Genomic DNA, 24,729 nt, shown 5'->3' with positions numbered 1-24,729 from the left:
AACACACAGATTCTGTGCGTGCAACCCCAAAAGGGTGGCCCAGTGTGTTGCTACCTGGTGCTGCTGATAGTATAATCCAGGTTTTCAACCTTTTTGAGTCCACGGCTCCCTTGACCAACTACATTCTTTCTGCGGGACCCCTGTGGGGCTCAGGAGCCCGGTTATGTCACCCCTTGCCTGCAGAGCTGGCAGCCCCTCACTCTTTTTCGAACACCCTCCCTTGTGGAGTATTCCTTCAGCCTCCTCTCCTCTCCCCTCTCCTTGGGAGTGCTCCAGGCAGCCGCTGCAGCCACCCCAGATCTCTGAACTGCCCCCACCCCTACCCCAAAGAGAGGTGCCTCCTCACACTGTCCACAGGGGCCGAGTACATGTCTGTCCATTCCCAAAAGCAAGGGCTGGCAGACTGGCTGGCTGGGCTCCCTTGCCCACTTGCTTGCTTACTCCAAGGCGCCTCAGCTCCTGGCAACCAGCACCCACTGGCCAGCCCCAGGGGCACCATTCGCCTGCAGACCTTGTAGCCAGGAAAGAGACGCAAGAGGACATCAAAAGGGGGAAGGGGAGGAAAGAGGGACAGAAGCCAATGTTGCCCTTGGCACCCCTGACCATCATTCAAGGCACCCCAGGGTGCCATGGCACGCTGGTTGAAACCACTGGTATAATCAACTGGTTCCAACTTGTGTTTAGTCTAGCAGTTCAAGCTTTGTGATGTTTGATGCAGAAGATTCTTTTTTCTTTTGCAAGAAGCAGTCTAACAGGTCAAATTTACTAAAGATTATGCATACCTTAACTTGCAGGGGTGCAGAGGAATGTATTTTGACTCGATGTAGCACGCCTGACATTATGCAAACCTTATCTTAATGACATCATTTAGGACACCTCAGCGAAGCACATTAACTTCTGTAACTTGAGCAGACGAGGAAAGCAAACATGAACGAGGCAAACTAATGCCTCAAAAAAAGGAGCGAACTTATCGGAGTAGCTGAAAAGACTCAGCCTAATACATTAACATGCTCAATAGTTTTGCTCTTCAAGCCTACTCAAAGAAGAGGAATAACCCCAAAGCATAACACTGTGAGACTTCCTATTACTGTATATACACTATCCATCAGACTTGTGGTTCTGCAGTAAGTCAGACCCCTGCTAGTTTAAGGCAGGCGTCTCTCTGCATACGTGACTCACAGCCAAAACAAGCACCTCCTTTTTCCTGCGTTTAAGGCCTACTGGACTAATCAGAGACGGAGAGGAGAAGAAAAACAAGGTAAGTTTCAAAACAAACCCCTCCTGTCAGCCATTTCCCATTGTGCTAATAATTTCCAGAGTGGCACCAGCCAACAAAAGAATGTTGGGTGGAGCCGTGGAAAATGCCAGGCTTCCATAGGAAGCCCTGCTTTGGGTCAGCAACAGGCTCTGGAATAATAAGGCTCACGTTCTCACAGGCCTCTTTTGTCAAGGAAGTCTACACACCCTTTGTAACTCTGTGGGGTAATGCTGGCTGTAAAACGTTGGCACCGCAAAGGCCCAAGCTCCCCTGCACATGTAAACATGCCTTGACAATGTTTATCTGATCATTCAGTAATCTCAATATATGTTGTGGAACGTTCCAGAATGGAAATTACCACCCATAAAGAAAAAGAAAAAGAAAGAAAGAAAACGCAGGAGGAACTCAAATCTGTGTGGATGCTTTTTCATATGTGATTGCGGTGCATGCTTTGTTATGGAGCACTTTTACACACAAAAAAGGATGTGTTACCTTTGCTTCTTGTGCTAATCCTTGCAGCAGCCACTTGTGGAAGAAGGGGATTACCAAGAATGGGAGCATAAATTTGCCCACTGATAATGGCCTACTGCCAATTAAATAGGTTTAGTTCTACTGTTTGAGAGCCAAGATAGGTTTAACAGGGCAGCCACCTTTCCTGTTCACATATAAAGTACTGTAATTTGAGGTGGGGGGGTTGATAGGAGGTGACTGGTACTTAGAAGAGGCAGTATATGGCCCCTGAGGCCTCTGTTTGCTGGTCCCTAATCTAAACACAGGGTGAGCCACCCCAATGGCTAGTCCACCATAAGCACACTGGCCTTACTGATTTTTCCTCAGATTCAACCATGAAGCTTACTGGATGCCATCAGGTGCTTCAGGATTAATTCACCTTGTAGCATCATGTCCCATCCTGCCCCTCCCCCAATTCTCACATGTGCACATATAGAGTGCATATGCACACACAGGACACAGACCAGCTGAAGAGCAGGGTTATTACCAACTCCACACTTACCGAATGATCAATCTCATGACCAAGGAGAGAGCAGATTACGTCCCCATTAGTGGTCTGGACTGGATAGAGAGGTTTACACCTCTCCCATTACTCCAGGTCTGTGTCTATTTTAATTTGTTTTATTAGTGTGCAGAGGTTAGCTCACTGCTCTAGAGGATAGGTTACCCCCCATGCAGGAGACCTGAAAACAGTATGAGTACAATCTAGCCAAGTTTTACCCCATTTATTTCAATGGAAGAATTAAAGCTGTTTCTGCCGTTGAAATCAATGGGGCTCAAAATGCTTGACTTTGAATGGATCACTCCCTTTCTCCTAGAGACCTAGGGATGGTATAAAAAAGAGAGAAGGTAAACTATAATTATAATTTTTGCACATCAGCAAGACTGTTCTGCAATTATAATGGTAAATCTCAAGATGTATGTACCTATTATACGCAAGCAAGCTGCGTAATTGACAGCCACAATGTTGTGTTTCAGTTCCCACTGACTACTTTTTTGCTGTCCATTGCAATTAGAGGGTATTTCAGTGCTATAAGCATGAAGTGTTATTGGTTGTGAAATTATTCACAACTGCAACATGCAGAAACATTGATACAACCCTGAATGATATATAACATGCATATGAAGAAACATTCCTTGCTACCCTGATTGTACCATCTGTATGTTTTGTAGTTTGGGGGTATTTGAGTTTGGTTTTCTTTGACTGCAATTGATATTGTGTGGGAGCTCTCGGAAGATTGAAAGTTTTCAGCCAACTCCTTGCCCCTCAAACGCAGGCATAATTTCTTACTGATTTGCCCTCAAATATTATGTCATGGTGCGTAATCATTTACAGTATTCTCATTTGTAGTGCTGGTGAAAAGAGCCTGAGTTCCCAGCACTTTTTATTTTTTCAAATACCTTCTCTGTCCTCCTTAATTTTCAAGCCAACATGTATGTAAGCTCTCCCACTCTCTGGGTCCTGTCAGTACCAACAAGGATTTTTGTGATAACAGATTGCTGCCAAACAGCTAATGAGCTCATTCAGTGTGCAACTCTAAAAAATCATCAAATTGCCACTGGGTTGAAAATGTGTGGCCTTGCCATATACCAAGGCCCTTTCTACCAGTGGCTCTCTCATGGTCTCTCCCCCACCTCCAGCTCTGCTCCCCCTTTTTGGTTTAAATAGTGATGTCAGGGATCAAACCTAGGAATATACAACACGTGTCCATTATTGTCATTGCTACTGAGCAGAGTTAGATGTAAACCAGGCAACCCTCAGGCTTCACACAAGACAATATTATTTCTAGCAGTGGCACTGCCAGGAAAGTGCTTTCACTATGGAGCAGAGACTGGCAGGGCAGGGCACCAGTTGGCTCTCTGATGTCACCAAGATACCTTCTAGACTAGAGAATTGCCAGAGAAGTTTTATACTCTTTAAAAGGTCCCCCCTCTTTTGTGAATAAGAAGACGAATTAACAGAGAAATGCATTGGCTATAAAAAGTCGTGCTTTCAAAACTGTAAAAATAAACTAGGCAGGCAGCCCACCTGAAGCATGAGGAGCAAGAAGACAGGTAGCACAGCCAGCATTCAGTTTCTTGGTGCGCATATCTGTCATTTCAATAGTGAAGCCTGGAGGAAGCCAGGCTCATCCCAAAACTAAGGGACACACGGTGATATTTGGGCCATAGATCTGTGGTAGAGCATCTGCCTTACATACAGAAGGTTCCAGGTTCAATTCCTGGAATCTCCAGGTTGAGCTGAGAGAGACTTCCTGCCTCTAATCCTGGAGAGCTTCTGCCAGTCAGTATAAGCAACACTGAGCTAGATGGACCACTGGTCAGACTGCCTGTGCCTTACTATTTCCCCAAAACAACTGCCTCTAATGCCACTGGGTTCCACTCACAGCCTGGGTTACATATGTATGAAACAGCTGTACAGTCGTACCTTAGATCCCGAACGCCTTGGAACTTGGATGTTTTTGCTCCCAAATGCTGTAAACCTGGAAGTGATTGTTCTGGTTTGCGAACGTTCTTTTGGAACCCAAACATACGACAGGGCTTCCGTGACTTCTGATTGGCTGCAGGAACTTCCTGCAGCCAATCAGAAGCCACACTTTGGTTTCCAAACGTTTTGGAAGTCGAACGGACTTCCGGAACAGATTCTGTTCAACGTCCAAGGTACGACTATGTTTTATTTCTACAAATCTGTGCTATGCATGCATTTTAAATGATTTACTGTATTGTCTTGTTATGTGTTTTTCAAAACTGATTTAAAATACCCACAGTATTAATTCCATGTAGCTGAATGATAATCTTGGGCTAGCTTTGGCTTTCTTCAGCAAAGATAAGAATAACTGAGAAATGAAAGGCTCTGTGCCAATGCCTGGAGGAGCCCTTGCTGTTATTTAATTAGCTAAAATATTTCTTAACCTCCCATCAAAAGATTTCAGGGTTGTGTTTAAAAGTATGAAAACAATTGACACAGCATAGAAGTAAAATATTAAAATAGCAACTAGCATAATAAAAGGCGGGCTAAAAACAATAAACTAAGGAACAGAGAATACAGTTGCAACTTAACATTTCATATGGAAAGCCTGGACAACAAGGAAGGTCTTAAATCTCCTACTGAAAAGATTGTAATGCCAGATGTAAACAGAGTTTTGGCTCCAAGCCTCATTCTCTCCCTATCAAAGCCCTGGGTATCAACTCCTCGTATCACCTCTCAGATAATATCCTTGTGATGTCTTTCCCGCCATCTCATAAACTTGATAGCTGTTTTGGGATAGGGGGGAAAATATACTGAAATGTACTTATAATCCAGCAAAGCCATCGGCTTGACTACCAACAAGCTGAGAACTTTGCAGTTCTTGGGGATTCAACAAGGCCAATCTACAACTTTTTTCTGCCTGAGTTGGAACAACAAATAGTGCCCTTGCAGACCATTTGCATCAGACTCTAAGTTTCGCACCTGCAACAGAAAATCCCTAAAGCATCTCTCTCTAAGTGTAAAACAACAGTCATAATAACTTCTTCTTCTTCTTCTTCTTCTTCTTCTTCTTCTTCTTCTTCTTCTTCTTCTTCTTCTTCTTCTTCTTCTTCACAATTTATGGTCTTTTATGACACACAAAACAATTTATTTACGGGTAGGTAGCCATGTTGGTCTGCCATAGTCGAAACAAACAAACAAAAAAATTCCTTCCAGTAGCACCTTAGAGACCAACTAAGTTTGCTATTGGTATGAGCTTTCGTGTGCATGCACACTTCTTCAGATACACTTCAGAAGTGTGCATGCACACAAGAGCTCCTGGAAGGAATTTTTAAATTTTTAAATTTTTCGAAAACAATTTATGGCCTTTTATGTCTGAGGCAACCACCTCACTCTACCTAATGATAGGGCCAGGTGTTGATTCAACAATGTGAGAAATTACACAGCAACTGGGCACAACTCTGCCCCATTTGCTAGGGCCTAGCACATGGTAGTCCACCACGTGGCCCGAGGGCAGCATGCGGCCCTCAAGGCTTTTTTTGGTGGCCCTTGGCAACATTTGACAACCTCCTCACTGCAGCCCTTACACTGCCTACCCAAAGCAGGGTAAGGAGGCACTGGACTTTGAGAAGGAGGCGTGAAGGCTCTGATAGGGACCTAGAGTCCTCCAGCCTTCTTCCAAAAGCCTGTGCTGTGTGCAGTAGCATTGGCCCAAGGTAATAATAATAAATAATATTGAATTTTATTTATACCCCACCCTCCCTGGCCAGAGTCGGGCTCAGGGCAGCTAACAACAGTAAAAATTACAGTAAAAACATAGAAGCGGGGTGGGGAAAACCAATTTAAAATACAGGTTAAAATGCAATTTAAAATGCAGCCTCATTTTAAAAGTAGCCCATAGATCAAAACCATAAGGGGAGGGAAACATAAGGGTCAGACTGAGTCCAAACCAAAGGCCAGGTGGAACAGCTCTGTCTTGCAAGCCCTGCGGAAAGATGTCAAGTCCCGCAGGGTCCTAGTCTCTTGTGACAGAGTGTTCCCCCAAGTCAGGGCCAGTACTGAAAAGGCCTTGGCCCTAGTTGAGACCAGTCTAACCACCTTGTGACTTGGGACCTCTAAAATATTGTCATTTGTGAACCTTAAGGTCCTCCGTGAGGCATACTAAGGTACTTCGTTGCCTGAGGTGAAGGACAAGTTGCCCCCATCGTCCATTCCAAGTTGAATCTTATTTCGTTGTCTACTGGACAACGTCCTTTGCCACATCTTGAGGACAGCAGGCTAGTTTAGGGGGCACAGGGTAGGCCACCTGGCACACACAATGCTGTCCTTCGACACCTTGCTACTTCTCCCCGCCTCACCCTGCCCTGGCATTCAGAACCTTAGATGGCTGCCTCACTAATGGTAGGGCAACCTGCTTGCAGTTTTCTCACAACAGTTATTCTATCCCTAAACCTATATTATCAACTCTGGGACACTTAACACAGAAAGCCTGCACTCAGTATGCAAATCCAGTGTCACCTTGGAGACATTACCTCACTGCTGGAGAAGGAGGGAAACCAGGAACAGGAGTCTGGAGTTGGCATGGAGTTTAGGAGAAGGTGATTAAATCAGTGTGAGGGAGCAACTTTGCTTCTTTTATTTTTTTTAATCTTGGGAAACGAAACAAAGCAAATCACTAAGGCCATTCCTGAAGCTCTATGGATATTTATGTGCTTGGAAACAGCAGAGGAATGAAGGTGTCCCAGATTGTTCAGGGGAAAGAGAGGAAGCGACCGTTAAGAGGAGAGAATGAGTTATTTAATGCCTTGGATGAATGCCAAATCGTACAAGGTTTGTGTGTGTGAATTCTGCTTTCAGGCGATGTAAGTGATCAGTAGTACTGAATAAATGTTTGCCTTGCTGCACAACAGAACCGTTGGAAGCTTGAGTGCGTGGCGTTAACAATCTCTCATTCTTAAACTGTAAATTGTTCAGGACAATGGCTCTCTGTGTGGCTACCTTGTGTTTACATCTCTTGTATGGCCCTCACCTCCTGCTGTTCTGCTGCTGTCAACTTTTAATCATAGTGATGGTTTCAATATCACTCCCTCCTCTGAGTGAAACAAACAAAAGGAAAAGCCCCTAATATGGCATATGAAAGCATGACTCCTCAAGGCAGTTGCCTACAATATTGGGTTATGCAACTGAGAGGTGCATTTTCCACCCCCCACCCCCCGCAATCTCTTGCATCCTTCTCACAAACAGATGTAGAGCTCTTGGATGTACTGTACAGTGGTACCTCAGGTCAAGTATTTAATTCGTTCCGGAGGTCCGTTCTTAACCTGAAACTGTTCTTAACCTGAAGCACCACTTTAGCTAATGGGGCCTCCCGCTGCCACCGCGCCACTGGAGCATGATTTCTGTTCTCTTCCTGAAGCAAAGTTCTTAGCCCGAGGCAGTGGCGTAGCGTGGGTTGTCATAACCCGGGGCAAGGCAAGTAATTTGTGCCCCCTAACCCGTGGATTTGTGCCCCCTAACCCGTGGATTTGCGCCCCCTAACCCTAACCCCCAGATGTTGCGCCCGGTGTGGCCGGCCCCCCTGCACCCCCCCCCACTACGCCACTGACCTGAGGTACTATTTCTGGGTTAGCAGAGTCTGCAACTTGAAGTGTCTGTAACCTGAAGCGTATGTAACCCGAGGTACCACTGTATATGCCACAGTTTTCACAATTTAAAGTTGCATCATTGTGCTGACAAGAACGTCTACAGTTAACAGGAAAAATACCCTGGGCATTTCAAGAATGATTTCAGCTATATAGTTACAAATCCAACAATATACTTGGAAGTTCAAATCACCTGTCAGCCTCAGGGCAAAAAGAAAAGAAAAGAGGAAGGCAGAAGTTTAATAAGGAAGAGCAATTCCATCTAAGGAATGTTTTGAATTCTGCTTTTGTCATGTTTCCTCTCAGGCTCTGGGTCTGTTCTAAATACTCCATAAGAATAAGAAAACTCTTTAAAGAAATTGCTTGCCACTAGCATAGGTACACATCTTGAAATATCAAATGGGTACTAACAAGGGGTGGAATTCAACACTGGGCTATGCTACATGTTCCCCTTGCACAAGCACATCAGCTTGCTGGACAGAACAATTTCCCTCCCCTCCCCATGTGATGTTATCGGTGGCGCAGGAAGAAAGCCCCATTGCAAAAGTGGAAGCCCTAGTGGAGGGCTTCCACTTGAAAGGGTTCATTAGATTTTTCCTCACCAGTATAAGCTTAGGCTAGGTAATTTTTTATGGTTGTTACTGGAGTGCAGCTTTAGAATCTTGACATTCCTCACCTAATATTCTAGACAGAATGTGAAAGAGTAAATTCTGTTTAGTCAGCCTAAACCATGAATTTACAATGGGTGCTCCCTTAATGCCCACAGTGTCCCATTCCCTTTCCCTGCCACCTGCTGAAATTAGGCTTGAAAGAAGCTGTCCATGAAAGTACAGTGGTACCTCGGGTTAAGTACTTAAATCGTTCTGGAGGTCTGTTCTTAACCTGAAACTGTTCTTAACCTGAAGACCACTTTAGCTAATGGGGCCTCCTGCTGCTGCCGCGCCGCCGGAGCACGATTTCTGTTCTCATCCTGAAGCAAAGTTCTTAACCCGAGGTACTATTTCTGGGTTAACGGAGTCTGTAACCTGAAGCGTATGTAACCTGAGGTACCACTACAATAGAAGGCTCCTGCGGTGAAGGAGGCAATTGCAATGTGGGGAAGGGTACAACTGGGGAGGGGTAAGTGAAATTGTGTGTGTGGCACCCACAACAGTTACTTCAGTTTGCAGGTGTACCCCTGGCTTAGACATTTTTTGTTTGTTTGTTTTTAAGGACACTATGAAAAGGTCTGTAAGCCCCTGCGCTACCCAACTGAGCCATAATGAGTTAAGGAACATAATTGAGATTAGAAAGCAATAAAACTCTAGACATGTAGCTTTTCTTAATAACTTTCACTTCTTCCGGGAGACCAGGGCGAGGCTTTTGCAAGAGTCCAAAGTGCAGGCTCCTTCCTGTCGGCACTCATTCTGTAGTTAGAGAGAAAATACCACCATCCAGGAGGCAGTGGCCATAGCTTGCTAGTAGAGCACACACTTTGCATACCAAAAGTCCTAAATTCAATTTCCGGCATATCCAGGTAAAGCCGGAAAACACCTCTAGTTAGTGTAAAACAATACTGAGCTAGGTGGATATGTGTGGTCCACAAAGGCTGCTTCATAGGCTAGGCTAAAACGAGCAAGTTCATATTGCAGGAGTCTGTGACATCAACAGTTACATAAATATTAAAGTCCCTGCTAAAGTTTAGTGGTTGTGCATACAAGACAGAGCCTTCTTTGTGGTGGCACCCTTACTGTGAAACTCCTTTCCCTTGGGACTCCAGTTCTCTTCTTTGATTTTAAAGTTCAGGCATCAATTGAAGACCTATTTGTTCACCCAAGCTTTTGTGAGATAATGGTGTTCAGCACCTGGCTATATATTTGGTGATGCTGAGATTCCATGCTATGTGTCAGGGTTTCTGGGAGAGAGGAGGAGATGACAGAGGAGACGGAGAGCGAGTGGGAGGAGGGGCAGAAGGATGAGGAAGAAGATGACGGAATTCTGAGGGAATCCACGAGTCTGAGCAGCGAGTCAGAGGATTCTCAAAAGGGGGTTACCTTAATCAAGCAAAGGGGAGGAGAAGGGAGAAGCGGAGAGGAGCCCAGTGGAAGACAGAGGAAGCAAGAGACGTCTCAGCCGGAACGGAGTAAAGGGGGTGGAGTCGTCAGCCTCTCGGAGGGAGCAGGATTAGGAGAGAACAGAGAGAGGGGGTTGGAGCAGGGTGTTCAGCCGGAAAGGGTGGAGAGCAGAGCAGGGGGTGGTGTAGCGGTCGAAAGAAAGGTCAGCAGCAACGTACGCGCGCCAAGTTCAAACGTAGAGGCGCGCGGAAGTGGAGAGAGCTCAGGGGAGGAGCCCGGCCCTAAAGCCAGAAAGAGGGGGGAAGAGGCGGCAGAGGATTCAGCCTCAGGCGAGTCACGGAGAGAGGGAACCCAGGGGGGCAGGAAGACCCTGCGGAAAAGAAAGGAGAGGAAGAGGTGGTCTAGAGCCAGGCTATTAAGTTGGTGCGGAAGAGGGGAGGAGTCAGAGGGGACTTCAGCGGTCTAACGTGGCAGACGTACGGCCACAATGCTGAACTGTATGAGAAGCAGAAATCTTCAATAAACTTTTCCTGTAAATAAGCTGCAACGGAGTGAGGTCTCTTGTGAGCTGGGACCAGACCTGGGTGGCCGTGACAGTAAGTCCCCTCTCAAAAAGCAAAAATTTTTTTTTGCGAAGCTCACGAACGGGAGCAGCCATGAGCGCTGAGGAGCAGCTGGTTGCATTGCGGAATCAGGTTACCGCTCTCACATCGGCAGTCATTGCTTCGCAGACGAAGAATGACGACTTGGAGAAGACGTGCCAGGATTTGCAGGCAAGGTGGGAGCGCGCGGACAAGGCGGGGGCCCCAGGATCCAGAGCGGAGGGCATTGCGCTTGGACGGAGGGGGGGTGCCCTAGTTCCGCATTTTAATGGCAACTTGCAAGACTATCCCAATTTCAGAGCGGACGTTGTATATGCACTGCACTTACTCCGTCACGATTTTAAAGATGAGGAGGAGAGAGTGGGGTTCATTGTTTCGCACCTGCATGGGGAGGCCAGGGCTTGGCTACGCAATTTGTGGCGCGAAGATGGACCGGCCCGTCGCGATTCAACTGCGTTCATCAAAGCGATGGATTCTTGTTTTCAATCCTCTGTGGATGTGGACATTGCGCGCCGTCAAATGCACGGGCTGAGGCAGGGGAAAGCGACTGTGCGCCAATACCACTCTAAATTTTTTGCATTGCTCACCGCCTTAGATTGGCCAAAGGACAGTAAACTGGTCAGAGATCTTTTTTGGGAGGGATTGAGCCCCCCCATCAAGGATGAGATCGCTAGGGGGGACAGACCCCAGACCCTAGAAGACGTGGTGCAACGGGCTTTAGCTCTTGGAATTCGACATGAGGGGCGTCCGTGGCATGAGGAGGACGGGCCCCAAGCGCGTGCGCAAGCAAGGACTCTCCCTTTTGGGCACAGGGACTTCAGCCGTGCGCACCCCTCGCCAATGGGGAAGGACAGAGAGGAGCCAATGGAGATTGGTGGTGCTAGGGCTCAGAAGCCATCCCAGAGCCCTGTCCCTGGTGCAGCCAAAGCGAAGCCTCCTAGAGGAACCAGGAAGTGTTACATCTGTGACAGTGCGCACCATATGGCGAAAGAGTGCCCCCAGAGGCTCCAGAAGCACACTGCAGCGCTGGCAACTGTAACAGCAGAGGTGCAACCAGGGGAGCAGCTTCAGGGAAACGACAGTGCCTGGCTGGAAGCAGAGCTACTGGGGCTCAGCCAGGCGGATCTGTAGACAAGCCCCCAGCATCACTGCAGAGCGTGGACCCTTTGCCTCCCAAACCGGCAGTTCTGCTCACAGCAACACTCCAGTTGCCTGATGGGAGACTCCTCGAGGTTCCAATAACGATCGATTCGGGAAGCAACGCCGACTTCATGGGACTGCAGTTCGTTAAGCAGCACAACATGGCGCTCCTGCCTGCAACGACGCCTCTGAACGTGGTCACGGTGGACGGCAGGAAGTTGCTGGGGGGGCAAGTGGTGCAGCAAACCCCTCCCATGATGATGCAGATTGGCAACCATCGAGAGCTTATTAGTTTCAATGTCACCCACTTATCGGACACACCCATCGTGTTAGGCATGAGTTGGCTGGAGAGGCACAGTCCCGCGGTTGCGTGGTACCAGAGGCAGATCAACTTTTGTTCATCGTATTGTGCTCAGCATTGCTTTCAGACCGATCAGGGAGGAGAAGCTGAGCAGCCATTACATCTGGGTATGGTGCAAACAGTGCCTCACAAGTACCAGGAATTCTTGGAGGTTTTCTGTGAGAAGGAAGCTGACAAGTTGCCGCCTCATAGACCTTACGACTGCGCGATTGATTTAGTGCCAGGGGCGCAATTGCCTGCTGCCAAGCTGTACTCCATGTCGGAAGACGAAATGCAAGAGCTTCGGGAGTTCATAGACCATAACCTCAAGCGAGGTTTCATCCGGGAATCTAAAGCAGCGGGAGGCAGCCCTGTTTTCTTTGTGAAGAAGAAGGACACGCCCCAAAAAAGGCTTATAGTGGATTACAGGTTCATCAACAGCTTGACTAAGCCCAAAGCTTTCCCCATGCCCAAGATTGACGACCTTTTAGCGACCGTCAGGAGGGGCAAGATTTTCACCAAGCTGGACCTACGTGGAGCTTACAATCTCATCCGCATCCGGAAAGGAGATGAGTGGAAGACCGCCATGTTCACCCCTCTGGGCACATACGAATACAGAGTCATGCCTTTCGGCCTCCAAAATGGCAGCCACGTTTTTCAAGCATTTATGCACCACGTGCTAGCAGGTCTCCTCTACAAGAAGTGTGTCTGCTTTCTCGACGATATCCTGATTTTCTCGGAATCGTCGGAGGATCACGATAAGGACGTGAGGGAGGTCCTGCAGAGGCTGAAGGACCACAGGCTGTACGCCAAGTTGGAAAAATGCCAGTTTGATGTCAGAGAGGTTGATTTCCTTGGCTACAAGTTGTCCGACGAGGGACTGGCCATGGACAGGGCTAAGGTTCAAGCGCTGTTGGACTGGAAAAGCCCTCGAAATCGGAAAGAGGTCCAGAGGTTCATCGGCTTTGCCAATTTTTACCGCAAGTTTATTAAAGGTTTTGCGAACGCGACGGCGGCGATCACTGACACCCTCAGTTCCAAGAAGAAGAAGTTCGTCTGGACCGAACAAGCGGAGCGGTCCTTCCGGACGCTTAAGGGTCTTTTCGCCTCCGAAGAGCAGCTGCTCCACGTGAATCCCGGCAGACCCATGCGGGTAGAGACCGATGCGTCGGATAGAGCGGTTGGGGCCGTTCTTTTGCAAGAGGATTCACAAGGCAACTGGCGACCGGGTGCGTTCTACTCCCGGAAGCTCAGCAAGACGGAGCGCAATTATACCATATGGGACAGGGAGTTGTTGGCCATTCATGCAGCTTTCAAAGCGTGGCGACACTTCTTAATAGGAGCCAAGCACACGGTGCAGGTCCGCACGGATCACAAGAACTTAGAGTATTGGCGGACGGCTAAGTTGCAGACCCAGCGACACATGCGCTGGGCGGAGTTCTTTGCGGACTTCGACTTCAAAATAGAATACATCCCAGGAGACTCCAATGTTATTGCAGACGCGCTGTCCCGAAAGCCGCAATACTTGGAGGAAGCAGCTCCAATCGCAGCAAAGCACATTTTCGCACCGCAGGCGTGGACGTGCGCTACCATCGCAGTCGACCTGGACGCGGTGCGACGCGCGTTGCAAAGGGATCAGTTTGCACAGTCTAAGATGGAGGAGCTACGCGGAGGGTCGCGACACAACGATGAGTTTCAATTACAAGATGGACTTTTGACTCGTAAGGGTGCCCTTTACGTGCCCACCGACGAGCTTCGAGCCAAGGTTCTGCAACAGTTGCATGACGCCCCTAGTGCAGGCCATTTCGGCAAAGAAAAGACGATGGAGTTGGTGGCTAGAGACTTTTGGTGGCCCCAGATGAGAGGAGAGGTGGCGGACTACGTCGCCAGGTGTGATATCTGCCAGAGGTCCAAACCAGTGCACCAGAAGCAGGCGGGATTGCTAGAACCGCTGGAGACACCGCAGCAACCATGGGAGAGGGTAGCGTTGGACTTTGTTACAGACCTGCCCAGCTCCAGAGGTAAGACGGCGGTGTTAGTGGTGGTGGACTTGTTCACCAAGATGGCGCACTTCATCCCTTGTGCCAAGGTGGCGACGGCAGAACAGACCGCAAAGCTCTTCATCGATCACGTCTTCAGAGTGCATGGACTTCCGCAGTCCGTCTTGTCCGACAGGGGGCGCCAGTTTGTTTCCACTTTCTGGCGAAAGCTTCTGGGCATCTTGCACGTCAAAATCAACCTGACATCGGCGAGGCATCCACAAACCAACGGTCAAGCGGAGAGGGTCAACGCGATCATGCAGCAGTACCTGCGGTGCTACGCCAACCAGCGACCTGCGGCGTGGGTGGACTATCTGCCGATGGCTGAATTCGCCTACAACAACACGAAACACGCTTCCACCGGGGTGACGCCTTTCTTCGCGAACAATGGCCGTCATCCCAGAACCTTCCCGAGATTTGCGGCACCAGGAGGGGGGGGGCCTCAAGATGCCGACCAGTTTGCAGCGGAGTTGCAAGAGGTGCACGAGGAGCTGCGGAGACATTTGGAGCTGGCAAAACAGGCGTATAAGGTGCAGGCCGATAAGCACAGGAGGGCGGGAGAGGACATCCAGGTTGGGGACTGGGTGTGGTTAGCAGCCCACGCGATGCCGGCCAGGTCATTGGCCAAGAAGAAGTTAGGACACAGGCAGCTAGGGCCATATCAAGTTGAGGCTAAGATCAATCCGGTGGCTTTTCGTATAGCCCTTCCGGAAGGTTCCAGGGTGCACCCGGTCTTTCATAGGTCGGTGCTCACTCCCTACAAAACCCCACACAGGTTTCAAGAGTCAGGAGCACCCCCAGAGCCACGTAGGAGGGCGCCTGAGAGGGGGGAATCGCCAAGACCAGAACCTCTTAACGAGGTCACAGAGATACTGGACTCGAGATGGGGGGAGGAGGGAGTTGAATATTTTCTCGCCAGGGAGGGCACACCAGCCGCTGCTAATAGTTGGGTGCCAGGCTACGAGTTAGACGAACCCCTTTTGAAAGAAGAGTTCCATGCACTTTTCCCACATAGGCCCATGCCAGCTGAGTACTTTGATGACTGGCTTTTCACACCCACATTGTCAGATAGCACGTTCAGGGGTTTCTCTTCCCCCGAGGAAAGAACACCAGAATCAAGCCCGCCCAGGGGATCGTGCTCGGGGGTGGACACGGAAACCCCTTATTGGTGGGAGGAGCAGCCAGAGGAGGAATGGCGTAAGAGGTGGCTGATAGGTCCTTGGCGGGCAGCACCGGAGGAAGTAGCGATGGAAGCAGAGACTGAGAAGCATTTGGGGGAAGAACCCGACTTCGAATACACTTACACAGAACTGCCAGCAGAGAACATTGACGTACACGACCTGTATCCTGAGCCTACCCCCGAAGAGCCGCAGTTTCCACAACCGGTCCCCGGCGAGCGGGAGGGGGGAAGGGGGGGCTTCGAGGGGGGGATGGATGTCAGGGTTTCTGGGAGAGAGGAGGAGATGACAGAGGAGACGGAGAGCGAGTGGGAGGAGGGGCAGAAGGATGAGGAAGAAGATGACGGAATTCTGAGGGAATCCACGAGTCTGAGCAGCGAGTCAGAGGATTCTCAAAAGGGGGTTACCTTAATCAAGCAAAGGGGAGGAGAAGGGAGAAGCGGAGAGGAGCCCAGTGGAAGACAGAGGAAGCAAGAGACGTCTCAGCCGGAACGGAGTAAAGGGGGTGGAGTCGTCAGCCTCTCGGAGGGAGCAGGATTAGGAGAGAACAGAGAGAGGGGGTTGGAGCAGGGTGTTCAGCCGGAAAGGGTGGAGAGCAGAGCAGGGGGTGGTGTAGCGGTCGAAAGAAAGGTCAGCAGCAACGTACGCGCGCCAAGTTCAAACGTAGAGGCGCGCGGAAGTGGAGAGAGCTCAGGGGAGGAGCCCGGCCCTAAAGCCAGAAAGAGGGGGGAAGAGGCGGCAGAGGATTCAGCCTCAGGCGAGTCACGGAGAGAGGGAACCCAGGGGGGCAGGAAGACCCTGCGGAAAAGAAAGGAGAGGAAGAGGTGGTCTAGAGCCAGGCTATTAAGTTGGTGCGGAAGAGGGGAGGAGTCAGAGGGGACTTCAGCGGTCTAACGTGGCAGACGTACGGCCACAATGCTGAACTGTATGAGAAGCAGAAATCTTCAATAAACTTTTCCTGTAAATAAGCTGCAACGGAGTGAGGTCTCTTGTGAGCTGGGACCAGACCTGGGTGGCCGTGACACTATGGTTCATTGGAGGATATTCTAACATGTTTTTATGCATGCATTTCAATAGACTGGATGTTGTTTGAACATTACTGAACATTACCCTAAGCTGCGTGTAGTAAGAAGAGCGATATAAAAATGCAACAAACAATCAATCTGTTGTTTATGTGAAACCTTTGACACAATGCTGAAAGACTGGGGGAAAGAAGAAAGTGGCCGGGGGGGGGGGGGAGAGAGAAGCAGTGAGCGCTTTCTCTTATCCCCACCCCCACACTTGTACATTCAGGAAGGTGTCTATGTTTTTTGTCCCTTGATAGCAGCCCTTAAGCTTGTGTGATACTGGAAGATGAACTCTTTCTTGTGCCCTGCAAGAATCATCCAGTGCTAGCGCAAGCAAATGATACAACAGCTCTTTTGTTATACCCAAATCCCAGAAGATATGAAAGGACTCTGTGTTTGCTCCCCTCCCCTCTCTGTCTGTCTGTGGGCTGCGTGCTGTCTCTGTGGTGGCTTTTTTTTGCACACACCCTTCCAGAATTCTGTTTTCGCAAGGCCCACAAACCTCCCTCTTCATCCCTGAAAGCTCAGGTACAAAGCACAGAACTAGCGGGATGCAAGTTCTCTCAACCGTTTGGTCCAGAAGCTTGATGCTTCTTCTTGAGTCTGATGCAATGCTAATATCAACTTCCTAACTCTCTCTGATTGGCCGTTTCAGACAACCCATGATCCTGAAACCTCGTGATAGGAGAGGCTATAAGCACATACACTGTATGTAAACATCAAAACAGATAAGGTCCCCCACAACCCAACCCCCTTTGGTAGTTGGTGAAAGAATAATGCAAGATTTCAGGGCTTACACAAAGCTTTCGCTCAAGTAGAATGCAGAGGTAGATGTTTAGTGAAATATGGAAGATTGCACATGTTTACGTCAACAGACGTTGGCCCAATAAAGGTACCAGCCTGCCCATTTGGCTTACCTCCCTCTACACACAGTAGTGGCTGCCTACATGGGTGTAGGGGGTCAAAGGGGGGGCACCCCCCCACAAAAATAATTGAAAAGCATTGAAAAAGGCTGATCCCCGTAATGTCCTCTTTTTTAGTATACCCTAAAAAAGCTGAACAACTTTGGCTGCCCCCCCCCAAAAAATCCTGGCTACACCCATGGCTGTCTATGTGTATTTTGGGAACATCTCCAACACTTGAACTTTGAAGGATCCGAGCATCTTGGCCAATTGTTGCAGAAGCAATATACGTGTTGAGGGCGGCAAAGCACCCAGCTAAATGTGATATTGGAGGTCCATGATCCAAATTTTTCTCTTTGCATATAAGCTGCTGTGCGATATGGGGTTTATTTGGACTAGGATTAGGGTGTTGGAGAGAGAGTTTAACCCTTTCCCACATACCATTTATTTAAAGCAGGGGAAATGCAAGTGTGTGGTAGGTCAGGCTTAATCCCATTGTGGATTTTCCACGATGTCTTGTTTCTGAGCTGTTTGCCTTTGTGCACCAGCATGGCCAGCGGGTGGCAACCCAGCTGTATCTCTGTTTACCTTTATAGTTTGATGCAGCTGCTATTTTTGTGTGTGTGTGTGCAAAAATGTTAACGTTTGTCCAACTCCAGATTTGTTCTGCAAGCAACTTTGGAAGAAAATTTAATGTATCTACAGAAGGTGTGTGTGTGTGTGTGTGTGTGTGTGTGAGAGAGAGAGAGAGAGAGAGAGAGAGAGAGAGAGAGAGAGAGAGAGAAGGATGACAGTAGAATAAATGTATAACTAGGACAATGGGGATGGACCTGTGTTGAGATTAGTGCTGGTTTCTAAGCCTTGAGGCAGAAACTGCCTTCATGTTTTTTGACTGCTATCTTCAACCCTTATGCCTTCCATTTCACATAGCCTACTCTACTGGCACCGTACAGAATACAGAAAGAGACACACAGCCTACACATGCCCACCCCAAGTGCACAATTCCGCTTTGGACATGGAAGTGGAAGCCCAAAAGGTGTGAAGATGAGACATTTGCACATCTATTTGGTACTGTTTTATAAGACAAAACACCTCTGCAGACAAAGCATGAGATCTAAGTACAGTAATGTTGCAAAGGGGAGAAAAAGGGCAGAGCTTGAATCAGAGGATAAGAGAAGTGTTAACCAATATGAGGAAGTACTGGGTGGGGGAAACTGGGGTTATAATGACCCAGGAAAGAAATGTTTCCTAGAAGAATTTGGCTTAAAGGAGGAGAAGGGAGCAGCTTGAGAGATAGCGAAAGAGAGACTGCAGGCATACAGATAGCAAAACGGAAGGCATGTCAGATAGCCCAAATGCTTGATATCACAACCTTTGGCTGAGTCGCAGACAAGCTGGTTCCTGGTTATTCCCTCCCACCAGAGACAAAAAACAAAACAGGCCTCTCATTCATCACATCAAATCTATACACAGTCGCCCTTCACACAAATATGTCTTGTCTGACTTAGTAGAAGTTCAGCTCTTACACAACCTCCTTGTAAAAAAGCAGTGAGGCACCTGTGACCCTTTAGAAGTTGTTGGACTCCAACTTGAACTCTGGGTCCAGTTGGCTTCATCTGAACACATGAAGAAGTTTTTGGGCATTCATGGAGAAGAACTTCATTTACTATACTAAACAGTTCTAAGATCAGAAGGGAGAAGAGTCAATTGGGGGAACCAGAAGTCTTGTCTACTTAAGGACAGTCAATTATTCCAGAACTTAATTTCTAATTTCTGGTGTGAGTCGTTTTGCAGAAGTTCAATTCTCAGCTTATATTTGTAAAATACAGTAGTTTGAAGTTACACTAAAGAAGATGCTAAAGAAGTAGAATCAGCTTTTGTCACCATAGTAGATACATGTCAAGCAGCCTCCCCCAATTTGGTACCCTCCTAACGTTGTTTGACTACAACTCCCATCACCCCTATTGCTTGTGCCGGTTGGGGCTGATGGGAGTGCTAGTTCAAAACATCTGGAGGGCACCAGGCAGGACTCCGCCTTTCCACACAATTAAAAACCCTGCTCAAGGCTGCTTACAACATGACAAGATTTACATAGTTACAAACATAACAAAAGTAGCTGTGAACAATAAATAAAACACCCCAGAACCAAACTGAACGATTCCCACTTTGATAATAATTCATAATAAAATCTTAAAAGAAAGATGCAAAAGATTGGGAAAGGCCAATAGAGGATATCTTCAAATATAAGGTATAATTTTAAGTACACAACAGTAAAGAGGTACGTGTAACAGGTATCGCTACTAGATATTTTGCTACCACCCTGTCATCTTTCTGAATGAGGCTGCATGGCAGCAGGGTGTAGCTACATCCTCAGAATTTCTTGCCGAGAGAGAAGCCTGTGCAAGGAACTCTACAAACATGTGCTAATACTCCACCCCAAACAGAACTACAATAGCAGTAGTTTTATGGCACCAGAGCATTGTATACATCTGAAGCACTAAGAGGAGATAGCATAGACCAGAATTGAGACCAGTGGTCTCTAAAGCAAACGATAAAGCTGTTTGGGCCTTGAAAGCTCATTAACCTGGAGCAAATCTCTGCTTTCTGTTTCCATTCTTAGTGTCTGCTACAAAAGGTTCTGCCAGGCACACTATTATTTTGAGCAGTTGCAACCTTTTCACTAGATTCCTGCTGCCTCTCCATGGTTTGATCTCTTTCAGGGGGGAATTCTGTGTTTCAGGCTCACCCCGTCAGTTAAGCTACACACGGCACACTTGGCAAAGACCAGCCTGCTTGAGGAAGCATGGACAGGCAGTACTATGTATTGCCAACAATGGATGGCAGGAAATCATGATAAAATGGAAGAACCAGTGGGGAACAACCAGCACAATGAGGGATATTTAAGAGGTAAGCCTCTTTCTTCCTCTTGTAATATACACAGCAGAAAACCTGAACACCTGAGGATTTAGCTCAGCTTATCACCATTGTCCTTGTTCCCTTTACCCAGTGCTCAGCTATCTGTTTAGTCCTGTAGCACCACTTCATGAATGTCCTTTCCATCTGCTAGCTCTCTTTTTCTTTCCTTCCAGGTGATTACATTCTCACGACTTAGCCTTTCTATCACAAATGAAGTCACAGGGTACACGTTGGCTAGAAAACATTTTGCAGTGTGGGCTGTATGGGGTGAACAGAGCCCCACGTGAAAGATGTGTTTTAACATACAAAGGGAGGTGTTGGTTGCCATTTACAGAGGCGAGAGGCCAGTTCTCTCTTTCCTTGTATTCTTGCCCACAGGCAAGCGATTCCCCGGTTTGCTGAAACTCTGCTGTTAAAAGCTAAATGGGCTTGTGCATTATGATATCCATGGCAAATGCAGAAATCCCTTTTCTTCAGGGAAAAATGAAACAGTGCCTATTTGCCCTTTAGAAAGAAAAATCTAACCAGGAACAATCATTTGGACCCTGCTGGATCTTCCTCTGCCCTCTTTTGAGATTTAAAATGGATCCCCAGCCTGGATACCAGGCTCACTAATCTTTGAATGCTGTGGGGTGTTTAGTGGAGCAGACTTGCTCTCTGTGGGTCCAGAAGGCAGGACTAAAATGAATGAGTGGAAATTGCAGGGAAGCAGATCTTGGCGAAATCGTAGGAGAACTGTCTGCCTCACAATAGGGTAGTATGCTGTCCTTTTTTTGGGTGGGGGGTTGTCGGGGGTTGTCCTGGCAGAGGATTGCCAGGGATGCTGTAAATGCATCCTGCACTGCAGATCCTGCTTTGAGTAGGGAGTGGACTGGAGGACCTCTAAGGTCCCTTCTGACTATGATTCATTGCACATGTTCAGAGGCATTCTGTTTATTGCTACTTTGCATGTGTAACTGCTGAGCCTTCACACTGAATAAAGGTCTGTGAGGCTGAGCTTCAGTGAAGCATGGCCTGACCTCTAAATTACACTGTAACCCAGGCATCCCCAAACTCGGCCCTCCAGATGTTTTTGAGACTACAACTCCCATCATCCCTGATCACTGATCCTGTTAGCTAGGGATGATGGGAGTTGTAGTCCCAAAACATCTGGAGGGCCGAGTTTGGGGATGCCTGCTGTAACCCATTCTCTGACATCCACTCTACTCTCCCATCACATATAATTCCATCTTATTTGTCGTTCTATCACGCTTCCTGCTTATTCTGTTCCGAGCTGTCTCTCGCATTCAGACAGTCCTTCACAAAACCTCTTGCACACCATTTCCCTGCCTTATTCTATTACTGCACGCTACTCCCTCCCAGATCTTGACATGCTGTCATCTTGGGACCAACATAAAATCCGGGCCTGGATTCTTACAAGAGACGAGGCCATGGACCGGGTACAGTCCACCACAGCTCGCCTCTCCATGTGGCTCCCTAAAGTGAAAGTGGTAAGATCACTTGCCAACTACTTGATAGACCTGACTGAGCCCAATTTGAGAAGAGCGTTTACCATGGCCCGTTTCCATTCTATACCCACGGCCTTCTTGCAGGGGATTTACTCTAAGACCCCTATTACTCAGCGTCTATGTCCATGCACAATGAATGAAGTAGAGGACTTCATACATTTCTTTTTCTACTGCCCTATTTATGAGCTAATAAGAACTAAGCTCCTCCTCTTGATCCCGTCCACCATCACATCTAAGGAAGACTGTTTGAAATCACTTCTTGTGGACGCAAATCCCCAAATTTCACGTGGGGTGGCAATCTTTATAGTGCAGGCTTTGAAACTCAGGGCTACTCTGACTGGGTAGTGTGTCCTAGACCTGGACCTGTTTGAATTCTTTTTATTACCTTTTAACCTAATGTGCCGAGCCTTTTTTGGGGCCATTATATGCTTTATATACATCCGCATTTTAGATTCCCGGCGCTGGCATCTAAATCTTTACATTATTGTCTTAGGGTAATTTAAATGTTATAACGCCAGTAATATCGCTTTGAATTTTGTTTGGTTGCTTGTCTCTAGCATTTTTGTCTTATCTTGCTATGGCTGTATGCTAATGCAATAAAGGTTTGATACTTGATACTGCCTTATTCCATCCCTCACATTTGCCTTCCTTTCCTGGACATGCTACATCAGAATCTGCAATCAGGACAAATGTTTTATTTTCAGTTAAACGGAAATCACATCACAACACTGTTTAAACATTCTTAGTCTGAAATACAAACTCCTATCTAGATAAGAAGCTTGAGTATGTGTCCATCGTCCCAGACTTTAATAAATGATTCATCTTACAAAAGCACAGCTTCTGTCATCTCCCCAGCCCACCCCTATAAGCGCTCCTATGCCTTTAACAAATTTCATAGTTGCATGGCAGGTAGGCATTAAACAGGTTAAGCCTCTTCAATCATTTGCATCAACATGCTAGGATAGTATCCACAATCTGAACATCTGCCTAGAAACTGTCCATTATTTCATAATACAAGTTGCATGCCAGTGCTGGTGGCATGTGTGAATGAATTACAGATACAGTACAGCTTTCTTGTGTGGTTGTTGTTCAAACAAACGAATCTCCAGGAAGAAGGAAAAAACTTGCCTGGCTCTGCAACATCAAACTGGCTGATCAACAACTTGTGCCAGGTTCAAGCGGCGCAAAGAGAAGAGAAAGCACATTACAAACTTTTTGAAAGTATACATGAACACACAGTGTCCTAGTGCCTACCTGGGTGGGAAGCCCTACGCTTCATTTAACGTCTCTCTGGTTAATCGATAGGCAAAAACATAAAAATAAAGGAAGCTCAGTGGCTGAGAACAGACATGAATTAATTCCACAAACCTCATTAGTGCTGGGTCTGATTCAAAGTCCAAATCCTGAGCAACAATCCAAATAGCAGGCACCCACACACCAAGCCAAGAAATTCCTCTAGAGGCAAGAGTTGTGCGGGGTGCGGAGGGAGGACTTCACTGCTTCATTGCCATTTCCAAATGAAAGTGGTGGTTTTTTCCTGGCTCTTCCCCCGCCCCCAGCTCCCCCAACTCCTGTTTTTATTTTAGATGCCAAATGGAAATCCTCAGGAAGGAAGGCAGGAAGAAGGAACTGGTGGATGTGACATACCTTTGCAGGGCTCCTGGTTCCTTCTGATCAAATGCTGTTGACTTCCACCTTCTCTCTCCTCTCTCTTTACTTCTGCTTTTTAGCACCCTCTGGCTGCCTTTCTCTCACCAAGAGCATATGGAAGAGTTGCAGAGCAGTAATGGGAACAGCTCTCAGGCAAGTGGAGTCTGAAGAGACAGTTTTATTTTAGCTCAGGTGTGCGCACAGAGGGGAGGAGGGGTGGCTGTCCGTGACTCAGGTCTGTCTGGCATGCCTGTGAGTTACGCACACCTGTATGGGCAAGAACAGCTCGGGCAGCCAAGCCTGCACTCCTTTCTTCCCAAACACATGCTCTTTTCTCGAAGGGGAAAAAAAAATACTCCCACCCACAGGAAAAGGGGTTGCCGCTAGGAGTGAGACAGAGCCCAACCCAGCTGAACGTCTGCAACGAAAATTTGCAAAAGGGGTTGTCAGATAGCAGGGGAAGGAAAACAAATCTGATAAGCTTGATGGTGCCACAAGACGATTTGCTCCAGTCCTTCAGTGTTTCATCCACACGGACACAAAATAAAATTGGCTGGATTACTGCTTTGAAGTCCCTTCCCCCCCCCCAACCCAGTTTTCTGTCTCTTTAGAGCTTGGCCCTCCAAATATCCTATGCTGTGGAAGTCAAGAGAGCATTGTGTTTTGGTATTTGAGCCCTGCGCAGCCCCGTGAGGAAAGGTCAGTAAAGTTCCTGCTATATCAACAAGCTCCAGCTCCCTATTTCCTTCGCTGCCAGACAAAAGCTTAATGACCGGCATCCTCTGTTTGTACCTCAAATAGGTGAAAGAACAATTGGACCCCACCATCTTTAGATTAAGTACCCCTAGACTAAAGCCCACAGCTTCCCAAGTCTGATTATACATCAGCCTAATTCCGCTAACTGTTGACTTGAAAGCACAATCCTGTTTGTGCAATTGGTCAGTACAGAGCTGGCTCTTCTAAGCGCTAAGCCACGAGATGTGTTTTAAGTGGGGATCATGCAAGAAGTGGTCATTTTTTTATGTCCTGTGATTTGCCCTAATAAAAGTCCACCCCAGGCTAATTTGCAATGTGTAAACAAAAATGCAGCTATGGTTGGGAATTAAAGGAGAGAGGCTGCTTTGTACTTTTTCCCAGCTGCTACTATGTGCGTCTCATAATTTAGAAAGCATTTAAAAGGCTTTTAAACTAGGCCCTTATTTCATCAGTAGGCTGGTTCCTAGCTGTGCGCCCTATAGGTTTTTCAAGACCAGAAGGCTACATAGATGTATTTCTCATGCCAAACTGTGCTCCAAGTTCCAAAGGTTTAGAGTGAACAGAAACTAGATCAGTATCTACCTGTAGATCTCTAGGTAATTTGCAGTAGATAAGCAAGAGATTTTTGACTCCAGATGGCTTAACAATAGGAACAATTCCCACCTCCCACCCCAAACTGAGATGCTGAAATGAACAAT

General features: G+C 47.5%; 1 long non-coding RNA gene across 1 annotated transcript; it reads left to right on the top strand.

Annotated features, from left to right (window-relative positions):
• The first annotated feature begins 782 nt into the window (after window positions 1-782).
• On the top strand, window positions 783-24,729 carry LOC309363594. The gene is made up of 3 exons (XR_014165453.1): window positions 783-1,258; window positions 19,922-20,108; window positions 23,887-24,729. It is a non-coding gene; the product is annotated as an uncharacterized lncRNA (long non-coding RNA).

This window comes from Podarcis melisellensis (assembly GCF_964234715.1).
Source record: "Podarcis melisellensis genome assembly, chromosome: 2".
NCBI classification, from domain to species: domain Eukaryota; kingdom Metazoa; phylum Chordata; class Lepidosauria; order Squamata; family Lacertidae; genus Podarcis; species Podarcis melisellensis.
This window is presented reverse-complemented; position numbering and strand designations above follow the sequence as displayed.